Source organism: Chlamydotis macqueenii, chromosome 3 (genome assembly GCF_036417535.1).
Source record: "Chlamydotis macqueenii isolate bChlMac1 chromosome 3, bChlMac1.mat, whole genome shotgun sequence".
Lineage (NCBI taxonomy): Eukaryota > Metazoa > Chordata > Aves > Otidiformes > Otididae > Chlamydotis > Chlamydotis macqueenii.
In genome coordinates this window covers 85,441,155-85,461,664 of record NC_141558.1, presented here as the reverse complement: position 1 = coordinate 85,461,664, position 20,510 = coordinate 85,441,155, and the positions used below count along the sequence as shown (strand labels likewise).

The 20,510-nt window shown below is 40.9% G+C and overlaps 1 protein-coding gene across 5 annotated transcripts in view; it reads left to right on the top strand.

The window, feature by feature from the left end:
* Positions 1-20,510, top strand: part of DAAM2 (dishevelled associated activator of morphogenesis 2) — a 212,022-nt gene that overhangs the window by 24,061 nt on the left and 167,451 nt on the right. For 2 of the 5 annotated variants that reach the window (XM_086744498.1, XM_086744494.1), the window contains exon 1: positions 4,372-4,525. The exons of the other annotated variants lie outside the window; for them this stretch is intronic. The gene's annotated coding sequence lies outside the window, so the exon portion shown is untranslated. Of the gene's footprint in view, positions 1-4,371; positions 4,526-20,510 lie in introns of those variants that run through there. 5 annotated transcript variants of the gene reach the window in all.

The following is a 20,510-nucleotide window of genomic DNA, read 5'->3' as shown; positions in this document are numbered from 1 at the left end:
TATATGCCTCATTTCAGCCTCTCAGCAACAGAGAGCAGAATTTCTTGCAGCTCTTTGATAAGTAAGGATCGTGGTCGTTCCATCACCATGTTACATCCAGTGTCAGTGTATAGTAGTAGTACTGCTCTGCATGTCACACTTGAGATACTCAAAACATTGTGTGGTATTTTGGAGACTGGAAGACAAGCAGAAACAATCTCTGTAGGGAAGGTATGAAAGCCTTGCTAGTTCTGTGGCCTGTGGTGACCGAGCAGAAGTCTTTGACCCTATAGCTGCACCGGGTGGTGGTGTCAGGCAAGGCATGCAGCCAAGCTCACAGAGCCATGGTGTTTAATCTCATTGTCAGATGGAGCAGGCAGCCTGGCACTGGGTCTCCTCTCACAATGGGCACTTTTGTTGATAGAGTGATAAACCCATGCCCTTTTGTTTTGACAAGGGATCTAACAAACAGTTTATATCTCCAGAGGTGGAGCAACATCTCACAGAAGCTTTTGCTTCTGCATTCTATAAGCACTCTGGTTTTGAGCAGCAAATAATCTATTTGTTTTTGTATGTCCCTTTCCCCTTGTCTTTTCACCCATTACTATTAAGGGCCATTATGCATAGATAATACTATAGTTTTTTTTGTTTTGACCATGGTCATCAAAGCCTAAAAATGCTTATACAAATAGGCAGGCAATTTCTTTAATGGTCTTATTCCTAAACAGATAAGGACCTAACTCTATAAGTATGTTTGTGCTGTCTTGGGATGTAGATCTTATGTGATATACTGTTCAAAAAAAGAAACATACCTTTTTTTTTCTTTCTTAATAACTTTGGGATGACTTCTGGTTTTGCTGTCCCCTATAAGGTAAGACACCAAAATAGCACCTATTAAATGTCACCTCTTGTGCAAGGGGATTGCTCTGCAGAATCAAGCATTTTTTGTAAACTGCAACACTTTTCAGTTTTTGCTGAGGTATCTGCAGTTCAGTATTTAATAATAAAAAGCTGGCTTCTCTGGCATCTTTCATCCCGGCTGTTACTAATACAAGTACTGAATTATATAACACCAGAGTTTAATGTACCTTTTTTTTTTTGTTATTGGGGAAACAGAGTCACAGAAAGAATCAGTGATTTATCTAGTTTCATTTACTGTGGACTAAATACTGAAGCACGCAGCAGAATTCGAATTCTATGTCTTTTATTTTATTTAATATATCACACATTTCTCCTACAGCCAGTAATAGAAACCAGAAGTTGTGCTGTAACCATTAGACAATGCTCTCTCAATGGAACATCCAGATGCTGCGGTGAGGGGAGGGAGGCAGCTTTCACATGGGATTATGAGGAGTGTAAGAAGCAACATATGTAAGGAACAGCAGATATTCTTTTATATCTTAACATTTATGGTGGTTAGATTAGTCCGGTCCAGTGGCACAAGCCTATTTCCTTCTGGGCACTTTCTGATATTTTGCATGTTCTTGTTTTGTGTGTGTGGAGCAATGGAGCATCACTTTAGCTCCCCTCAGGCCCCAGTTTCTCTCCATCACTGGTGTCTTTGCCATTCAAATCCCCATCCACTGCGGCACCTTACCCTGTTGTCTTGTAGACAGACTCTGTTTTGAACATATCAGAATAACCCTCGCTGAGGCATCAAATGGATGACCAGTTTTGTCTTAAAGGTGACTGTTTTGTTAAGTTTTAACTAATGAATTTGTCTTGGTTACACTGTATCATAGATACAGTGTGCTAAGGTGAGAAGGGATATAGTGTTGGTAATGCGAGCCTGCCTAACCCTTGTCCCTTGGCCTGCTGCTTCAGGTTAGTTTCGAGGGCTGGATACAGGTCTCTGGCTCCAAAACCTTGACTGGAGGAAGGAGAGGCAAGCAAAAGAAGGAATCAGTTAATCATTCCCACCTCTCCTTTCAGCTTTTCTTTCTTATTCCAGTGAGAAACAGAGAGGATAGAGAGGAGAAGGGGGGGACCAAGACAGTTAGATGGAGCTCGCAAGGTAGAGATCAGCTGCAAGAAGTACCTGGCATGCAGAAGGGGGAAACAGGGAGTAAAAGGGCAGGGACTTGGAGGATTAGATGAAAAAAGTGGTAGGCAGAGATGTTAGTGGAAAGTGAGGATTAATAGACTAATTGAAAGGTGTGAACAGAGAGGAAAGCTGATGGAATTGTAAGATGTCTTCCACTGTGCCTCACATGTAATTTGCATATGTAAATCATATAAAACTTTCCCAGGCTTTGTGCTGAGAAACGTAGGAGCATAGTACAGCTCATGCTAGAGGAACGCTGAGGGGTCACCGTGGTTTAATACAAGGCTAATAAAGCTGAAGATTATAATTTAGAAATGTAACTTTGCTTATATGGTGGAAAGTATACATTCCAGTAGTTAGTGGATACCTAGTGAGCCTGTTCGTGAAGGACAATTAGCATTAAAAGGGCTGGAATCACTTTTTAGTTGGTACCCACGTCCTTTTACCATAGGACCAAAGAAACAGAAAGAGATGGCATTATTTTGCTAGCAGTTTGTGCCCATTCTGTGCTTATTGTGCATTCATGTACGTGAAGGCAGAGAGGACAGGAGAGTGGTGACTGGTCTCATTTTGTTTGGTTTAGCTCGCGAGTTTGAAGGTGATATTTTTCCCCTGTAACTTCCTTTCTCTGGTTGAGCCATTAAATATACACATATTTGTGTATATATGACTTAGCCTTGTGATATGTGTTGACTGGTGTTGTCATCATGAGAGTTCAGTTATTGTACTGAAAACAAATGACTTACATGTACAGGGAGCAAACCATATATTTCCATGAGTGAAAAAGATATATATATATCTATATATATATCTATATATATATTTTGCAGATGGTGTTACTATCTCTGAATTTCAGCTTTACTGAGAATGTGGTTTCTTCCACTGCAGACAGCAACACACACGAGGCAGACAACTCCCCCATATTAATCTAGCTATTAATATCAGACATACTTGAAAATGAAGTCAGAAAACATGTTGGAAGCAGTGGTTTACATGGGATTAAAGCTATCTGGAGAATGACTGAAGAGGACAAACTGGAAAATTAGGGGATTTTGTTTAGTTAAGTCATGTTCTCTCCATTACGGGGAATAAAATCTCTTACGGTCGAAATGATCCCAGTTAGAATAATAGAATATTTTGGGTTGGAAGGGACCTTCAAAGGTCATCTAATCCACTCCCCTGCAAGGAGCAGGGACATCTCCAGCTAGATCAGGTTGCTCAGAGCCCTGTCCTACCTGGCCTTGAATGTTTCCAGGGATGGGGCATCTGCCACCTCTCTGGACAACCTGTTCCAGTGTTACACCACCCTCATTGTAAAAGATTTTTTCCTTATATCAAGTCTAAATCTACCTCCTTCTAGCTTGAAACCATTACGCTTTGTCCTGTCACAACAGGCCCTGATAGAGAGCCTGTCCCCGTCTAATAGGCCCCCTTTAGGTAGTGGAAGACTACTACAGGGTCTCCCCAGAGCCTCCTCTTCTCCAAACTGAACAGCTCCAGCTCTCTCAGCTTGTCCTCATAGGAGAGGTGCTCCAGCCCTCTGGTCATCTTTGTGGCCCTCCTCTGGACTCTCTCCAAGAGGTCCACATCCTTCTTATGTTGGGGGCTCCAGAGCTGGACGCAAGTACTCCAGGAGGGTCTCACGAGAGCAGAGGGGCAGAATCACCTCCCTCGACCTACTGGCGACGCTTCTTTTGATGCAGCCCAGGATGCGGTTGGCTTTCTGGGCTGCAAGCACAAATTGCCGGCTCATGTTGAGCTTCTTATCCACCAGTACCCTCAAGAGTTGCCAGGGGATATCCCAAATCCCAGTGCCGCTGCAGCTCGCAGGCTGAGGATGGTGTGGAGGGGACGCACCGCAGCCCACTGGCCTCTCGGCCACAGATGGGACCCTTTGCCTGCCGCCCGGCACCGAGGGACGCGGGGGCCCCGCTGCCGCTGGCGCCTCCTCCCGCACCCTGTAAAATGGCTCCGGCCTGCGCTGCCCGGAGCGTGAAGGAAGCAAAAGTAAAAAAAAAAAAAAAAACCAAAAAAAACCGCAACACCTGAAGACCTTGGACGAAAAGCTGTGTAGAAGGCTTGTTCTTGTTCCCAAGGCGCGTAGGAAACCGTCTGGTGTGGCGATGGCTACCGCCCGGGCTGGGTGCGGGGAGCCCACCCCCCTCCACCGCCGCCCCGGCTCCAGGCGCCGCCCCGGGAGCTCCCGGTTCGCGTGCGCTCGGGCCCGGCCGCAGCTCGGTCCCTTTAAGAAAGTGCGGCACAGTAACGGGGGCCGGCCCTGCCTCCCGGAGCCCGCAGCTCTGGAGCGGGGCTGGGGAATGGGAAGCAGTTCCTGACCGGGGCCCGAGCAGCCGCTGCCGCCCCGGCTCCGCTCGCTCAGCAGCACCGTCCCGCGTGGGGATCCGCGCTCCGCCTGCCTCCCGACACGGGGTGGACGTGCTTGAGCACTGAGCTCAGCTGCTGTAAAAAGCAAGTAGGAAAATATACAGCGGGATAAAATTGGTAAGTCCAGCTAAAGTCGCATCTTCCTCCGTGGGCTGCAGTTTTCCAGTCTCTTAATTTGCTATTGCTTTGTGCAGGCCGGTTTTTTGTTTTGTTTTAGTTTTTTTTTTCTTTTTGTTTAATTGTCTTCTAAGTAGAGCAGCTGGGAAAACATGGAGGCAAAATAAAAGTGTGAAAAAAAAAAAAAAGCTTTGAGGATTTGTCAGTGTTTGTGCTTCTGTTTGGAAATCCTCTTTCCACACTGACGCTTTGCTGCAGGAGCGGGGAAGGGGAAAGCGGCAAGTGCTTTGGTATGCGGGGGGAGAGCAAGCTGGTAAGAGTTGTAATTGGCTTTTCTCGCGGAGGTGATTAAAGAGGGAGATTTAAAAAAAAAAAAAAAGCTTCAGGAAGCTTGAAGTGACTTGTCATTCACTTTTCCAGAGTAAAAACAAATCTCCTGTTAAACAGTTTTAAAAAGGAATGGGATATGTGCAGGAGGAATACGAACCTTTTAAAAACTGTTATCAGTGAAATCGGGATGCCCGAGTACTGCGGCGCAAACGCTGTACGTGTTGGTTTCAATGTGAGTGAGCACCTTGGCAGCTCTGGAAGAGCAGAGGCAGTAAATGCCGTTGTCTCTGCATCGGGCAGAGGGCGGTGTTGCTGCGTCCGGCACAACCCTCCCTGACAGGGAGCTGGTGAAGATTCGAGGGAAAAATCGAGTAGAGATAAGATGTTTTAAACAACTACACCCAAAATTGTTCACATGTACAGAAAGCTACAGTATATAGCATCCAGTTAGAGCGGTCAATGTTTTTAATTTTTATGCCCTTAAGTTGTGGGGGTAGTTTGGTTGTTTGTTTATTTGTTTGGGTTTTTTTTTTTAAGTTATGATCTGAATTATAAAGAAAAATATAAATTCTGCTGATCAACTCTAGAAATTAGAGCCTAGTTATGATCCTGTTATCTTTTCTGGAATGTGTTGTGGGGTCAGCCTGGATAAAGAAGGGGAGGGAAATAATGGAATCTCTTGACAGAAATGTTACTCCAGTAATGGTGTGGGAGATGAGGAAGAACTCTCACTCAGTGTTGATCAAGTTGCAGGCTGGAGTTAGACATCTGATACGGAAATATATCCTTTGTATCCAGCACAGATGTGTAGCAGAGGTTGGAGATCTGTAAGCTGAATGATAAGAGCTGTAAACCTTAATGACTGAACCGCATATTGTCAAGTAGTTTGGGGAAAGGGGGAGGGGCGTGTTCAGCTTTCTTCATAGAAATCTCAATACCACTACTGGTACCAAGAAGGTTATAACTGTGCCATATTCTACCCATATATAACAGAGTTAGGACAGTCTATTACTGTATTCTCTTACCTCTGTGTGTATATATTTGCTTATGTGTACCCTGGCATGTATAATAATATTCTGCTACTTTGTGGAATAGGAAATTGAATTTCCTCGAATCAAAGGCTTTAAAAGGAATGAAGGTATTATTTTAACTACCGCAGTTCTGTTGTGAGTAGAGAAGGACCAGAGCTGTCAAGTTCCCACCTGATACAACCTCTATTAGAACTTGATGTTCCTGTTGTGACCGGGAGCTTTGCTTGTGCCTTGAACAGGAAGATGTTTCTGTCTGTCTTTATTCCTGTTACTTACAGATGACTTGCAGTGGAGTGGAAAGATGTGCAGGTTTTGAGTCCTTAATGTAAGACATGCTGGGCAAAGCACATTCAAAGAACTGAATGACCGTATGGACCATGGGAGTCATTCAGACTCACAATTATACCTCATTGAAAAGTCTAAACTGCTACTGCTTCAACTGAATCAGTGGAGCATGTGAGCAGAAGTCAACTTTCTTATGTACAAGAGTCGGTTGAACAGTAATTGTGATGCAGTGCATCCTTGGGATATTAGTAGTTTTTCAGGAAAAACCCAGACATTTCTTTATACTCCTTATGGTTCATTAGACATCCAGGTACAAATGGCCCTTTGAAATTATTTGCTGGATCAGAGGAAAGATTCTTCTCTTCAGTTAATCTCTGAACTAGCAGACACTAGTCAGGTGTCTGGCTGCTGCTTCAGTAACTTCTTGGGAATCTTTTTCACTTTCCTTCGAGCAGTCTACTTGATGGGACCACTCAGTTGTCCCCTGTGTGTTGTGCAAGACATGCTGGACCCCTGGGCAGTGGAGCAAGTTCATTGAGAATGATAGAGCTGTCAGGCACCCTGAGACACACTTGGCTCTAGCAGATGCTTGTCTTGGTAGGAGGCTAATTTATTCACGGAAGGTGTGTCTCCTCCACCGTCACTGATGTTCAGCTAAGCTCTTATCGGCTGCATCTCCCCATCTATTTCATTTGTTTGCATGACATGTTTCATATGGTAGTTGAAGTTATTTCAGTTCAGTTCTCCTACTTGCCTATATTTCAAATTAAAATATTTGCTTCACAAATGGAAGAGACGGTTTGATGTGCTTGATCCTATTTTTACTGTGTTGTTTGGAAATTCACTTTAGTATGTGTTTTATTTGGCTCCTGAGTGTTTTTCTTTGAGTTACTTCATACCTAAGAGTCCACACTGTAAGTCTGTCCGTGGCTGATGAAGAGGTCATAGAATTAACTCCTGCAGAGTCTCCAAAACATTAGCTAAATGACATATATGTGTGATATTTAAAATGTGAAGAAATCCTTCACCTATAGGTATGCCAAATTAAAGAAATGTAGCTTCCTTGAATAGCTTTTTTTTTCATTAGATTCTGTTCTTCTAGATACTTACAATGTTGGCAGTGCTATAAATTCTGTGCCTGCCATTAGAGTGCTTGTCTACTACTTACTTACAGTGGTAGTAACTCTGCTGAGTGGTTACTCAAATTACTGACAGTTTGGTTTATGATATTATTAGGTTTTGTTATTGCTTTGCAGAGCTTCAGATTCTTGTTGTTAATTTGAGCATCTTGTCATAGTTTACTTAATGAAGCCTACTGCAAAGTCCTTTCTCTAAGAATGTTTCATGTAGTGCAGGATGTTACCGCAGGTTATGCAGGCTTGTGGTGGTCATATATAGCTGAGATGAATCTAGTCTTATTCTCTGCTGTAGGTAAAGCCTCTTTTTGCTTTGTATAACAGAAGGAGCATCCAAACTTAAAACCTCAGTTTCATATCGAAGATTCACTGTGCTGATAGTATAGTAACTTGCCTTGTTCTTTGGTAACAGATTTCATAGGCATTTCATATATGTCCGATTTATTTGCCTGTCTCTGCTTTGGCAACTGTTTGGAACGTCACATTTTCCATTACACAAGGGATATGTTTATCAGTATAAGTGGAGACCTCTCCAGTCATTGTCCTGTGTAACATCAAAAAAAAGTTGACTTGCAGAGAAGGTGAAGGAAAGTAAATAAGATATAATAGCTCTGAAGGTGGAAAGGAATTATTGCAGGAATGTGACCCCCAAAGAATAATTTCAGTGGACTAGATACCTGTATGCAGCTAGTCTCAACTCTTCCAGACAGACTATGGCAGATCTGCCAATGCTCATGTGCATGAGCATCCTCCAAGGAATTAATTTATTTCCATCTTCACATATATACAGATGTCATCTTGTGTCTGAGACAATTGATGACCGAGCTGTTCCTTTTTCTTATCTGTAGTTCCAAAGTTCTTTTCTTCTTAACCAGATTGATCAGAATCCTTGGAAAATGTCAATATCTCTTTAATATCAGTCCATTATTGCGGATATTATTTCTTAAATGTGAAAAATAATGAACAAAAGTCTTTTAAAAAGTTTTAGGCACTCTGCTAGTTTAATATACTTACATAAACATGGTAGTGACCTAATATATCATTAAATAATCATGTTTAAATACTACACTGACCTTGCCAGTAAATCAAAGCAATGGCGAAATCCCTTTTGTTCTTTTTGCTACACCCTGAAACCTGTGAAATAATCTTCTGAGCGCTTAGCAAAAGTATGTATTAAGTTGATGTGTTTTGGAGCATGAAATGGGGAAAAGAGGTAGGAATTTCTAGATTCCTAGGGACCAAAAAAGGCCCTGCTAGATCTACCCTTCGTTTTTTATAATCGGGTAAGTTCAAGAGACCACAGATTGTAAAGGTTCTGTATAAGATGAAAAGACAAAGTGGTAGCTGGCAGTGCTGCTGTTTATTATGAGCTGCACTTCTCGGTGCCTTCATAGGAAAGGATAAGTTTTATATTCACAGCTGTTGCTTACCCTTTTGTCAAATTGTTCTTCTGGGGAGGGGCAGGAGGTAAATGATTCACAGTGCAACTGCTCACTTTTAAAGTGGAGCATAAAGCAAAATCTCTGAAGTCATCTGCATCATTTTTAGTTTACTGCTCTCATGCATTATTCTATTTGAGAAACTTGACATGGTGGGAAATGTGGATGAGCAGAAGTAGCATCAAATAATGAACTGTGTTTTAAGCCATGTGTTGTATAATGCAATATTCAGGTGCAGCAGGTAGGCTAAGGGCATCCTTTGCAACTGCCCTTCCCAGTTCTTTTCACTTGTACTTCACTTTTTGTTTTTTAACTGGGCGTTCTGTCATTTAGCCAATATGATGTGTTAGCCAGATTGTGTGTCTAGCTCTGTAGCCTCCTTCTAGATGTATCAAGACCTGTAACTTTACCTACATCTGTCTATTAACTGGCATGATCATACAATTATGTTTATTTTGAAATCTGCGGAAAGTACATGGAGAAACACTGTAATTTCATTTCTCCAAGAGAATCTTTTCCAGCAGCTGATGAAACCCAAGCTCGTGCCAGATGAAAAGCTCTTGTGTTATCGTTTTCAGTTAATTAAAAAAATAAACCCTAAATCCCTTACAGTGGCAGTTTCATAAATGCTACATGTGTGCATGCGCATGTATGTGCATGCCTGCACTAGTGCTTCACTCTGATGTTGACAGGTTGTGGCATTGACAGCAGGCTGGGCATTATCATATACTTTCAGGTACAGGACTCAATGGTGCCGGGATGCAGGGGATAAACGAAAGGTTTTGTTTTGTTTTTCTCTTTTAAAATACCTCTTACTGCAGCCGAAACAGACTCAAAGTTAAAACTTCAGTGTTTGCATCAAAATGGTATTTTTTTTTATTTTTTTTATTTTTTTAATTTTTTTAAGAAAACATACTAAAGGCTCAATTTTATCTTCTGTTAGGCAAACAAAACATTTTTCTGGTAATTTGATACTTCAGTAAAATGTACAGTAACTTGATTAATTATGCCAAATTTGTGTGTGCTAGAAGGCAGGAAGCTGGGTTTGCTTCAATAGAAAGGTGCACTGGCAGGTGGGGCTGAACTACCTCTTGGCATCCACATCTATCTATTAAGCATAGATCTTAGTAAGCTAAAGGATTATTATCTTTCAAAAATCTTGGACAGCTTCAGTGGTGAGTTGGATTTCTTTTGCTTTCATTTTAAGAAGGCGAAATTAATTTAGTTTGGGTGAAAGCTGTTAAACTGACAGCCCTAGAAGACCGCAGTCCCTTTGTTCAGCCACAGACCAAGTGATGCTTTGGACCACGGCTGAGTCAGCATCCCCAGTGCTGCTCTCTAGCTGTGCATTTTGGTCCAGTCAGAGGATCAGTACTGAAGTTCAGCATCTTTCTGTTCAACTTCATTTTTTTTTTTGTTTTTTTTGGCCAACATTGTCAGATTGCCAACAAGGGGCTGACTAGTTAGGTTTGGGATGACTTCTTCTGTAATCTATTTAGGTTACGTCAACTGAAGTCCTTGTGATCTTTTTGTTTCAAGTGATAAGTGAGCAAATTTGCCACAGTATTATTTATCAGGACAGCCTTGATTATTTCATTTCACATGAGCAGCCATCAAATGGGAATGCTTTTTGTTCGGTATCCAGAATGGATTCAGCTTAGTGACCTAGTGGAAGGGCATACTGTATTCCATTACCAGCCCTCTGAATCATTCAAATGCCTGATGCGATTTTTCAGTACTCCGCTTGCATTACACAAGTCCTGTGTTTTTATGCTCTGCATTCTTTGCCTGACTCAGAGACTCTTTGGAAAGTTGCATGTGGGATTTTGTATTAAGCTCATCCAGAAGTCAAAGACCGTGAACAGCAAACGCTTCCTTTCAGACTGGGAGTATGTATGACAGTGGCATAGATTTTGTGGCAGTACCTACAAGGATGTGTAATAACTTCACAGACTAAACTTTTTGGCAGAATGTTGTATTTAAAAAAAAAAGAGATACTATTTTAAAATATTATGCAAACTTTATATTTTCATGTTTGTATATATGTCTTCTTCCCTTTTACCTGAGATTTAAAAAACAACTGTCTTTTAATCATATTTTCTAGGAAAAAAAGTGTTTGATTTCTATCTATAGAGCACTTGGTCCTAAAAGTATATATTTATACTGGAATCTGTTTTTCACTCTGTGCTGATTATTTTTTAATTACACGTTACTCAGGTTATAGCACGAAACTTGGCCAGGTAGTTCCAACTTCCTGTTTCTTGTTCACTTTGCTAACAGTTCTTTCATCGTCTAATACTGTACAGCATTTGGGTTGGAAACCCTTCAGGGATTTATTTAGATTGAACAACTCTTTCTTTTTTTTTTTTTTTTTTTCCCTCCTGTAAGAAAATACCCAAGAACAAATAATGAGTTGTAGTGACGTTAGGCTTTAGTCAATAATGTTGTTCTTTTGCCAGCTGTCCAGTATCATACTTAAGGTGGCTGACTGGTAAGTGAAATTAAAATGGAAAAATGAAAATATACTCCAGCCAAATTATTTTTCCGCTGTTTCATTTATCTGTTCAAGACACCTTAATTAGCTAGAAAGAAGGCAACTACTGCAGAGCTTTGACTTTGAGCACAATAGAGAGAGAACAAGAAAGTCTAACTGTCAGGGTTTGGAGACTTAGTGCTCGTGCTTGCTGCTTTGACTTCCTTTGTGTCCCAAGGCACAGAGAGTCAAAATAGCTCAGAGTTACATTTTCAGTTTTTCAGCCTGAGAACCAAATGACATTAATAGTCAGGCATCTAATGTGCAAAATTCTTTAGGAAAATATAGTATCTTGTACCTCAGCAATATTTGAACTCTCTTGAAAGTCTTTTCTCTCATCTTTACTTGGTGGTTAACAGGAGTCTTTCCATATTTCAGAAAGATTTCCTAATTTCCACAGGGTGCTGTAAAAGGCTTTATTAAGAGGAACTTTTTTTTTAATGCCTTTGCATGTTTTAATGTTATTTCTTTGGGAACCAGAGCAAAGGTCAGCAGGATTTGAGTTCCAGTACAGGGTACTTGCACTAGTTTGGCTAGTTTTCCAATCCAACCTTTAAGTTGTGGGTTTGTTTTGGTTTTTTTTTTTTCCCGTCTAAAAATTTACTTAATTTACAAACCACTTTGAATCTAAGAATATGCTAGACCAAAGGGGACCAGTGCATCATTCTCAGCACTCAGAATCTCTTGCAGGACAGCAGTCACAGGGAACTGGTGGGTTACCAAATAGGTCTAGTGACTCTGCTTCTAAGGACCACTTTGTACAGAGCACAGCTGAAAAACCACTGGAACAAACCAGCAGCACCAAAAGAACCTTCTGCATTAAAATCTTATGTTCTCTTCTGGTTCCTCAAACGGGAGAGATCAGATCTGCTAAACAGTCGTGTGTGTGGACAGGGTTAGACAGCTACTGCTGTCCAACACTATGTAGTAAATGATGTGTGTTTAAGAATACACATTTGGATGAATAATGGTATATGGATATATGTAGGTATGAGAGTGATCATTGCTCTGTAGTTGTACAGTTTGAAAGGCCTTAGGTGGATTTGATTCTACACATGGCTGCATGTGTGGAAGGGATATACATGAAGTTATCATGCTACTTGGTTTATTGAGCCCCTTATCCCAGTGTCTGAATCTGTGATTTGTTATGCTGCGATATGATCCGAAATAGAACCACAACTCACTGTAGCGGGTTCTTTCAATCCCCTGGGAATGTTCCTCTGGCTTAAACGCATGAAACTGAAATGTGTAATACAGAGCTGCAGCTTATAGATCAACACTGACTCCATTTGTGGGAATGAATGAATACCTCATGTTTGATGTGCTATGGGAGAGTTCACAGATGACTTCTTATGTTACAGTACTATATTTTTCATGTTTTTTCAGCTTCATGTGTTTTACTTTTTCTTCTATGTGTAAAATAGGGTGGTATTATCCTTGGTTTTTCAATATAGAAATATAATGTTAAAAGATTTCTCCCTGCTGACTCTTTTTAATGGTTTCAGAGACTTCTTTCCAGTAAAAATTCACTCAAGCCTGAAAAAGACAGATGGTTGTTTCTGTACCCATCCACACATATCACAGCTATAAAACTTATTTCTTTAACTCAGATTCTTCCTGAATGATTTGCTGTTTTAATTTTCTCACTTATCTCCCGCTTTTTACAGCTCCTTTGACAGCTTTAACCCTTGCATGCAGGACTGTGAAGACAACTTCTCACAGTCTCTTCTATTGATTGCATGATTGGTGGGAGAGTTCACCTCCATACTGTTCTTTGTAGTTGGTCATAGATAGATAGAACTTTATTACTGATTCCATCTTCCCTTATGATCCACACTTTTGTCTGAAAATACCAAGGTCCCTACAGGTGGATAGATTCCGCTTGGAAAAAAAACCCATAAATTTGCTTAATAATGAAAGCAGACTCACTGGTATGCTAGCTGCCCTGCTAATATTCTGGTTCTGTTGCACCTCATCTCTGGATTTTATTTATTTATTTATGCTGTCTTGGCTCAGCAGAGGATGAGGTGTGCAAGACTGAAAGAGACCTCTTAAGTCACGAAGCACATCATTTCTTAATTGCAGGAAATTATGTTGCAGGATTCCCTTCATAAATTTATCAGTCTCTGTCTCAAAATTAAACGGCTTTTGCTCCTGTTGTTTCCTATTGGGAAACCATTCAAGAAGCTCACTGCTCTGATGTTTAGAAATCTGCTTTTAATTTCCAAACTAAATTTGTTCGTAACCAGTTCATACCCATTTGGTTTTGTGCCAATGCTGTCTTTAACTTTAGTAGTTCTTCCCCTTTCTTGCAATCCTCCTGTGATCTGAGAGATTTTTGACTGTCTTTCCTTCTGTTTTTCCCTAAGAAGGGAAGATAATTAAAATTGTGCTTCTTTTTGCAGTGTTCTTCACCATCGGTCCTTGGTTTGATAAATTCTTTAGTCTTGAGGGCTTTTTAGTCTTTCCAGTCAGTTTTCAGACAGACAGAAACAGGAAGAGGTGGCTGTTTGCATTTTACTAGCAGAGAATATGTGTAACTTTCTGATAACTCTGAGGCCAAGAAGGTGAGATGGCGAGGAAAAAGTGGCCTGCATATTTTCACATCTGTAAAAAGCTTTCACTGCGGACTTTATGAAGGATGATTTGAGTCTGATGATCTGGTGCCTGGGATAGGCAAAGGCCTTGATCCAGTTCTTTCATCCAGTCCAGCTCTCCCATCCCTCTGTAAAACCTGCTTGGAATGAGCCAGCTGATAAAACTTTTGGAGTGAGTGCAGCTCACAAATGAGTTTTTGAGGGCAAATTTCCAGCTGTTTCCTCAGAAGGAATGAGGCAAGAGGCTCGCAGAGCCCGAGACGAATGCCTGGGATCTTTCTTTGGAGTGTGTGGAGAGTCCCTGAGAAGAACTGAGAGTCTGGAGGCTGATGGAGAGATGAAGCCAAAGGCCTGTAGTGGGAACCTCCTGCTGTCAGGATCCCACGCTAAGCTGCGGTAGAGGGCGGGCATGGAAGGGAGAGAGAGCTGAGTAAGGTTTGCTGTGACCTTGATATGTTCCCATACAGCTTCCCTCTCTGGGCAGTGCTCAATGGCATCATTTAAAAGATTCCTCAAATGTCCTTAAACTCAGTAGAAAAAAAATGTGTAGGTCATTCGGCATGCTACTGTACTTTATACTATACTTATCAGCATGCTGCTGATCTTAAAATGGTATGATTAAGGTTTGATGTCTTTTATAAGACAGCTTTTTATTTACAGAGTGTATCAAAACCAGGACTTTTTGCAGGAAACTACCAGAGTCAATCAAACTGTCTGAGGCTTAGGGTAGAATTTTGGGGCAGAAGGACAAAAGGTAGCGAGGAGGGAGAGCCAAAACAAAAGATCTGTCTCCTGGATTAGAGCAGATGGTAGGTGCTAGGTACGTAGAGCAGATGATGTGAGAATAGTGGGACTTCTGTTTGGCTTCATCGGATTAAGGTGAATATGGTGGTTCTGAACACTTCTGAAGGTGGTGTCTGAGTTTTCCTATATATGTTGAGTTATTTTTTTTATTAACAAAGAAATTAAAACACCTTTTTTTTTCCTTTCTCCCCCCCCCTCCCCCCCCCCCCCGTGATGCAATGGCAGGGAAAAAATATTTCTCACCCAGTTCTAAGTAGAGCCAGCTACATTCCAGAAAAAGTTGTTGCAATGTATTTTTAAAATTCAGCAAGACTGTAGCTAGGATAGCTCTACCCAAGCAATTTTTCCTCTGTACCCTGTTTTATTGTCTCCAATGCTTCTGTGGTTAAGAGTTATGCACTCACAGATCACAGGCAGCTTGCTGCATTGTGCACTGCTTGAATTCCCTCTCTGCCAGCAGTTTACCAAGTAAGATAGCTCTGGAATCCTCCTGGAATGAAGGTGCCCAGGACTGAATATTTGGGACTTGTTCTCCTGTCAGTAATTCCAAGTAACTGTTGTTTCTCTTCTCCAGCAGATCTATTTAAACAGTATTAATCATTCATTGCATGAGGTGCTGATGCTCTGATGACAATAAGTAAATACATTTAGATTGCCTTTGTTTGACTGTATACAAAGAAGTAGAAACAGTCTTTCTTTTCTATTCAATCTAATGATCTTCATGAGGAAGAGTCTAAGCTTCCACGTATAGTATGTCTCTAGTCAGTGCCAGCATAGACTGAGTAGAACTAGCTGGAGGTGCCCTGTGCCTAGTAGGTTTTTCAGAGCCTAGCATACTCTTCAGTTTTACATCAAGCCCTTGTAATCACTCATTGGTTCTTTTTTCATTTATAAAATATAAATGGTAATGATCATCCCTACTTATGTTAGAAAATAGGCTGGTTGAAAATCTTTCTGTTTTTGGACTCAGAGTATACCCTTATGCTCTGATTGCATTTTGTGATGCAAAGAAAGAAGTGACTTTAATTTTACTATACCTATACTTCTGTTCTCTCATTGGAATTGTGTGACAGAATCAGGAGAGGATGCCTGACCAGGCTCTCTTTGTTACCCAGGCACTCCTTCTCCCATGGAGGTGATGCGAGTTCCATGCAGCTCCCATTGTTCAGTCCAGAAGGCACAGTGAGGACAAGAGGTGCTGAAGGAATTCTCAGGACACTAAAAAAGGGAAGGATCCCTATGCTGTTCGTTCTTGGTCAGTACTCACAAGGACTTAGGAGGCTGAAGTTCAGTCACCCACCCAAATGTGGCTTCCTGGAAGCTCTAATCAAACATCAATAAACAGTCCTTCATTGTTCTATCTTTTTGGCTCCTCACTTACTGCAAAGAAACTGAAGAAGACGTTCATGACAAGCAAAGGTTCCTCTCTGAGTCCTGCTGGTGATTCTTGTTAGCATTTCTTGGTCAGGATTAGTTGTACTTTCTCCCTCCAGAATCCTGGGGAGAGGGTTCATACAGGACAGGCAAAGCCAGAAATAAATGTGCTTTCAAAAGTCAATAAAATGTCCATAGAAGGAAACAAATGGTTGGATTCGGCTTGCAGGAATGACAAAATTCTTTGCTATTACCTTCTGCCCCAACACCCCCCACTCCAGCAAATACGGTATTGTAAGGGTTGCTTGCAAATACAGCTGTTTGTCTGCAGCTCACAGTTGCCATTCATTTAGGAGGCCAAGGCAAATGACTAAAATTATCCTTTTCCAATGAGGCAACACTTCCAGGAAGAAAAGACATACCTGAAAGCTCCTAGGCATATCTCAGCATTAATGCTGAGTAACGGGGAGCCTCTTTTCAGAAGTAATGCAATAGATGGTTTAAGCAATGATATGAGGAAGAAGGGTAGTCTGGTCTGAGCATAACTATAGAATCACAGAATGGTTAGGGTTGGAAGGGACCTTCAAAGGTCATCTAGTCCAACCCCCTTGCAAGGAGCAGGGACATCTCCAACCACATCAGGTTGCTCAGAGCCCCGTCTAACCTGGCCTTGAATGTTTCCAGGGATGCGGCATCAACCACCTTTCTGGGCAACCTGTTTCAGTGTTCCACCACCCTCATTATAAAATTTTTTTTCTAATATCTAATCTGAATCTACCTCCTTCTATTTTAGAACCATTACCCCTTGTCCTATTGCAATAGGCCCTACTGAAGAGTTTCTCCCCATTGTTCCTGTAGGGCCCCTTTAGGTACTGGAAGACCACTATGAGGTCTCCCCAGCCCCAACTCTCTCAGTCTGTCCTCATAGGAAAGGTGCTGCAGCCCTCTGGTGATCTTCATGGCCCTCTTCTGGACTCACTCCAACTCGTCCATGTCCTCCTTATGTTGGGGGCTCCAGAAAACAAATACTTTTAATTAAAGAAGTCCTCATATAATGAAAGTTTTTTATTGTGCATTTTTTTTGTTGTTGTTTTTTCAGGTTTTTTTTACCATCTAGCTCTGGATACGTAGCCTTGACGTAGCCTGAACAAGAACCTCGTGGTTTATTTTAAAAGAACAGCATCTCCGTTCACCAGATCAAGATTTAGTACTTTAATTTGAAAGGTTAGTTAAATAGTCAAAAGAGAGTATTGTGAAAGTTTCATTGTTAAACAGCCTTTCAGTTACAATTATATTTTTAGTAGCACTGTTTTTACACTGTGGGTTTTTTTTTTTTTTTTTTGCAGGGGGAGTGTGTGAGGGGGAGGCCTCTCTGATATTAGCAACCTGAGATTTATTTTCTAGGTGATTTTTTTCCCCTTTTGTTCAGCAGGATATCTTTCCATTCTGAATAAGGACATTTTGCTAAAATGTTTTTGTCTGTGCCCTTCTTGTTATCTTTCCCCATTGTGTGTTTGAGATATGTTCATGGGAGCTTTGTGCACAGCTGACTGCTTGGTCACTTCTGATGTGCTTCCTGGTAACAATGCCAAAGGCATTTAATGTTTGTAATGGGAAAGGCAGGATTGCTCTTGACTTTCTGACAGCCGTCAATGCCAAGCCTGCAGTCAGAATAGCCACAGCTGTTCTCAGGTGTGGAGGCAGGAAAAACCTCTTGGTGCATCTTATGCAGGACTTTATTTAATATAAAGATTATTCCTCTGAAACACAACTGAATTTCACACTTAGATAGGAAATGGACTGGATCTGTTCATGGTGGCTAAGGAAAGAGTTGGCAGTCAAAGAAAGCTGGTGAAAATCTGGTTCTACTGATACACACACTTTAGAGCTTTCCCACTGACTTTGTTCTGACTATTTGTTATGCAAGATTGAAGCTTAGCTGTTTCAATATTATTATCTTCTTGATCAATGATGCGAGTCTGACATTCAGACCTTGCTTTTGCTTGAAAATATTTCTACAAGGAACGCTGAGCTTGCTGTATGTGCTTACTATGCAAGACGAAGATCTGGAATGTATATTGACAGTGCTTTTAGGTTATGAAACTGGCTTTAGCCTGGGCACTATTCTGATTTTTCTTGTGAAATAGGAATATTGGTAATTCTAGAAGTGAACATGTTGCCATTTCAACATTGTGCAGATGGGTACAATTTCCTTAATTAAGTTCTCTCATAATCAGCATGTTGTTCTGCCTCTGATCTTTTTTTACTCATTACCAAGTCTTAATTTGGAGAGTTTCCTTTTTAAGTGGTTTTAAATGGAGTTCAGCTTTCTTGAGGCAGGCTGCAGTGCTTCTTTCTGAGAAATGTTTACTGAGTTTTCTTTATCAACATGAGCTATACCCTGCCGAACCTGTCTGAACATAGTCCGGTTCTGGGTGTGTTATGTAACCAGAGAAGTAAAAATTGATAGTACTTTACCCTTTCTTACAAATGAGTAAATATATCTTAGTGGCATCTCTAAGCCCAACCTGAAAAAAAAATAATAATCTATCTTGTTCCAGCTTCTTTGAACAGCCCCAAAGCAGCTCTTCTTCCTTCCTTCTTGTTTTAACTTCAAACATAATTATACTTTAATTATGTACACATTCTTTTAGGCAGACAGAGATCATGATGAGTAACAACAGATGGTTCTCCAGTCTTAACCTTTCCAATGCAACTTGCAGAAAAACTATGCATTACTGCACTCTCTAGTCATTCTTCAAGAGAATAGCAGAGGGACTTGGGAATCCTGACTTGTTGACTGTATTCTTGGCTTTGAGATAAAGTAGGAGGGAATATAGTTTACTAGTTAGAGCAGAGGATGGATGAGTGATGGATGGATGACTCACTGCTTCACTTTGGTGAATCGCCTAACTATTCTGAGTGGATGTAGACCTCATCAGAGTTGGTGCCAGCACCCTTATTTTGCTCCTCTGAAGTCTGTTCTTTCTCAGTCAGAGTGATGTCTATGTAATCATCTTTTTGGGGGCTAAATTCTTATCAGTCAGTCATTCTGGCCCTACGTTACACCGATGCATGTGATATTTTCCAAAATTTGACAATCTGTTAACTTGTTTCTCTGTCTCTTCTTTCCCTCCCTGCAAGAGTGGGTAGGCTTCAACTGGTGGACTCAATCTGTTGAATTAGGCATAGTCCCTAGGATGAAAGAAATATAATACAGCAGTAGAAACAGTGAATGAGTTTGAAGGCTCCTTTCCTAATTAAAACAGATTAAATCCATCTCTCACATTGTTTTATGTGATGATAAGGTTGTGTGTTTAGGTTATGAGATTCAAATTGTTCCATGGAAAACTTTCACTCATCCTCACTTTTCTCTTAGAAGGATACACATATGCACATGCACATGCACATATACACACGGAGACACACAAGCTCTCCCTCCTCACAGTTCATGTACAATTACCTAACCTCTTCAAATCATTCGGTACAGGAATGCTTTTCTCCTACCTTTCCCTGCCCACCTTAGCTAGAACTTTAGCGTCTGGCTTGCCCAAAATGAAACTTTTATTGTACTTAAAATATACTGCCTCATTTTTGATATCTTAAAAAAAAAATCAAAAAAAAGCTTCCATAAACCCCAGTGTCTCAGTGTTACTTTTTCCTCCTTTATTTTTTTATTTTTAATTGATCAGATTGATGGAATTAGTGCATGGAATGTGTAGAAGTGACCCAGGCAGACCTTTCACTTCTCAGTTGGATTCATATATTGCCATATCTGTGGACTTAAGTTTCATTTAAAGTGTTCTTACCTTCTATGTCGTTTGAAAAAATCTTGAACTAAATATTTCCTTTGTCACGTCACAGACATCATCTTGCCTCTGGCATTTTTGTCTTGAGCTACCCTCTGCTGAAGTTTCACAGGCATCAGATTCTGTGCCGCTTAGTAAGAGACGGCTCTTTGAGAGCTCTACCTCTGAGCAGTACCACAGCCTTCTCGCATAACTGTGCTTGTCTGAATTTTACAGCCTTAAAATTCACATGCATCTCATATATTTATTTATTTATTTATTTATTTATTTCCCTGAACTGTTATCTCTTGAGTTCCATATTTATCTAGTCATCACTGACTCTGCCTGTCATTACCTTATGGTTTGGTTTTTTTGTGTGTGTTTGGTCTCATTCTCTACTTTCAGCTGTCTGTTCTTTTCCAGGGGTTGTCTTCCATCTGAACTTGAATAGCTACTGATTTTTGCTTTTCCATATTTGACAATCTGATAGGACCCTCTTGAAATATTTGTCCTCCCAGAATTTTTGGCGCTGGTTAGTCTTCCGTTATCACCTTTCTTCCCCATTTGACATTTTTCCCAGCTTATGCTTATCTGTTTGTGTATTTGGGCCTCCTGTCTCAACCTTCCATGTAGAGGAACAGTATAGATTTTCCAGACATTCCTTCTTC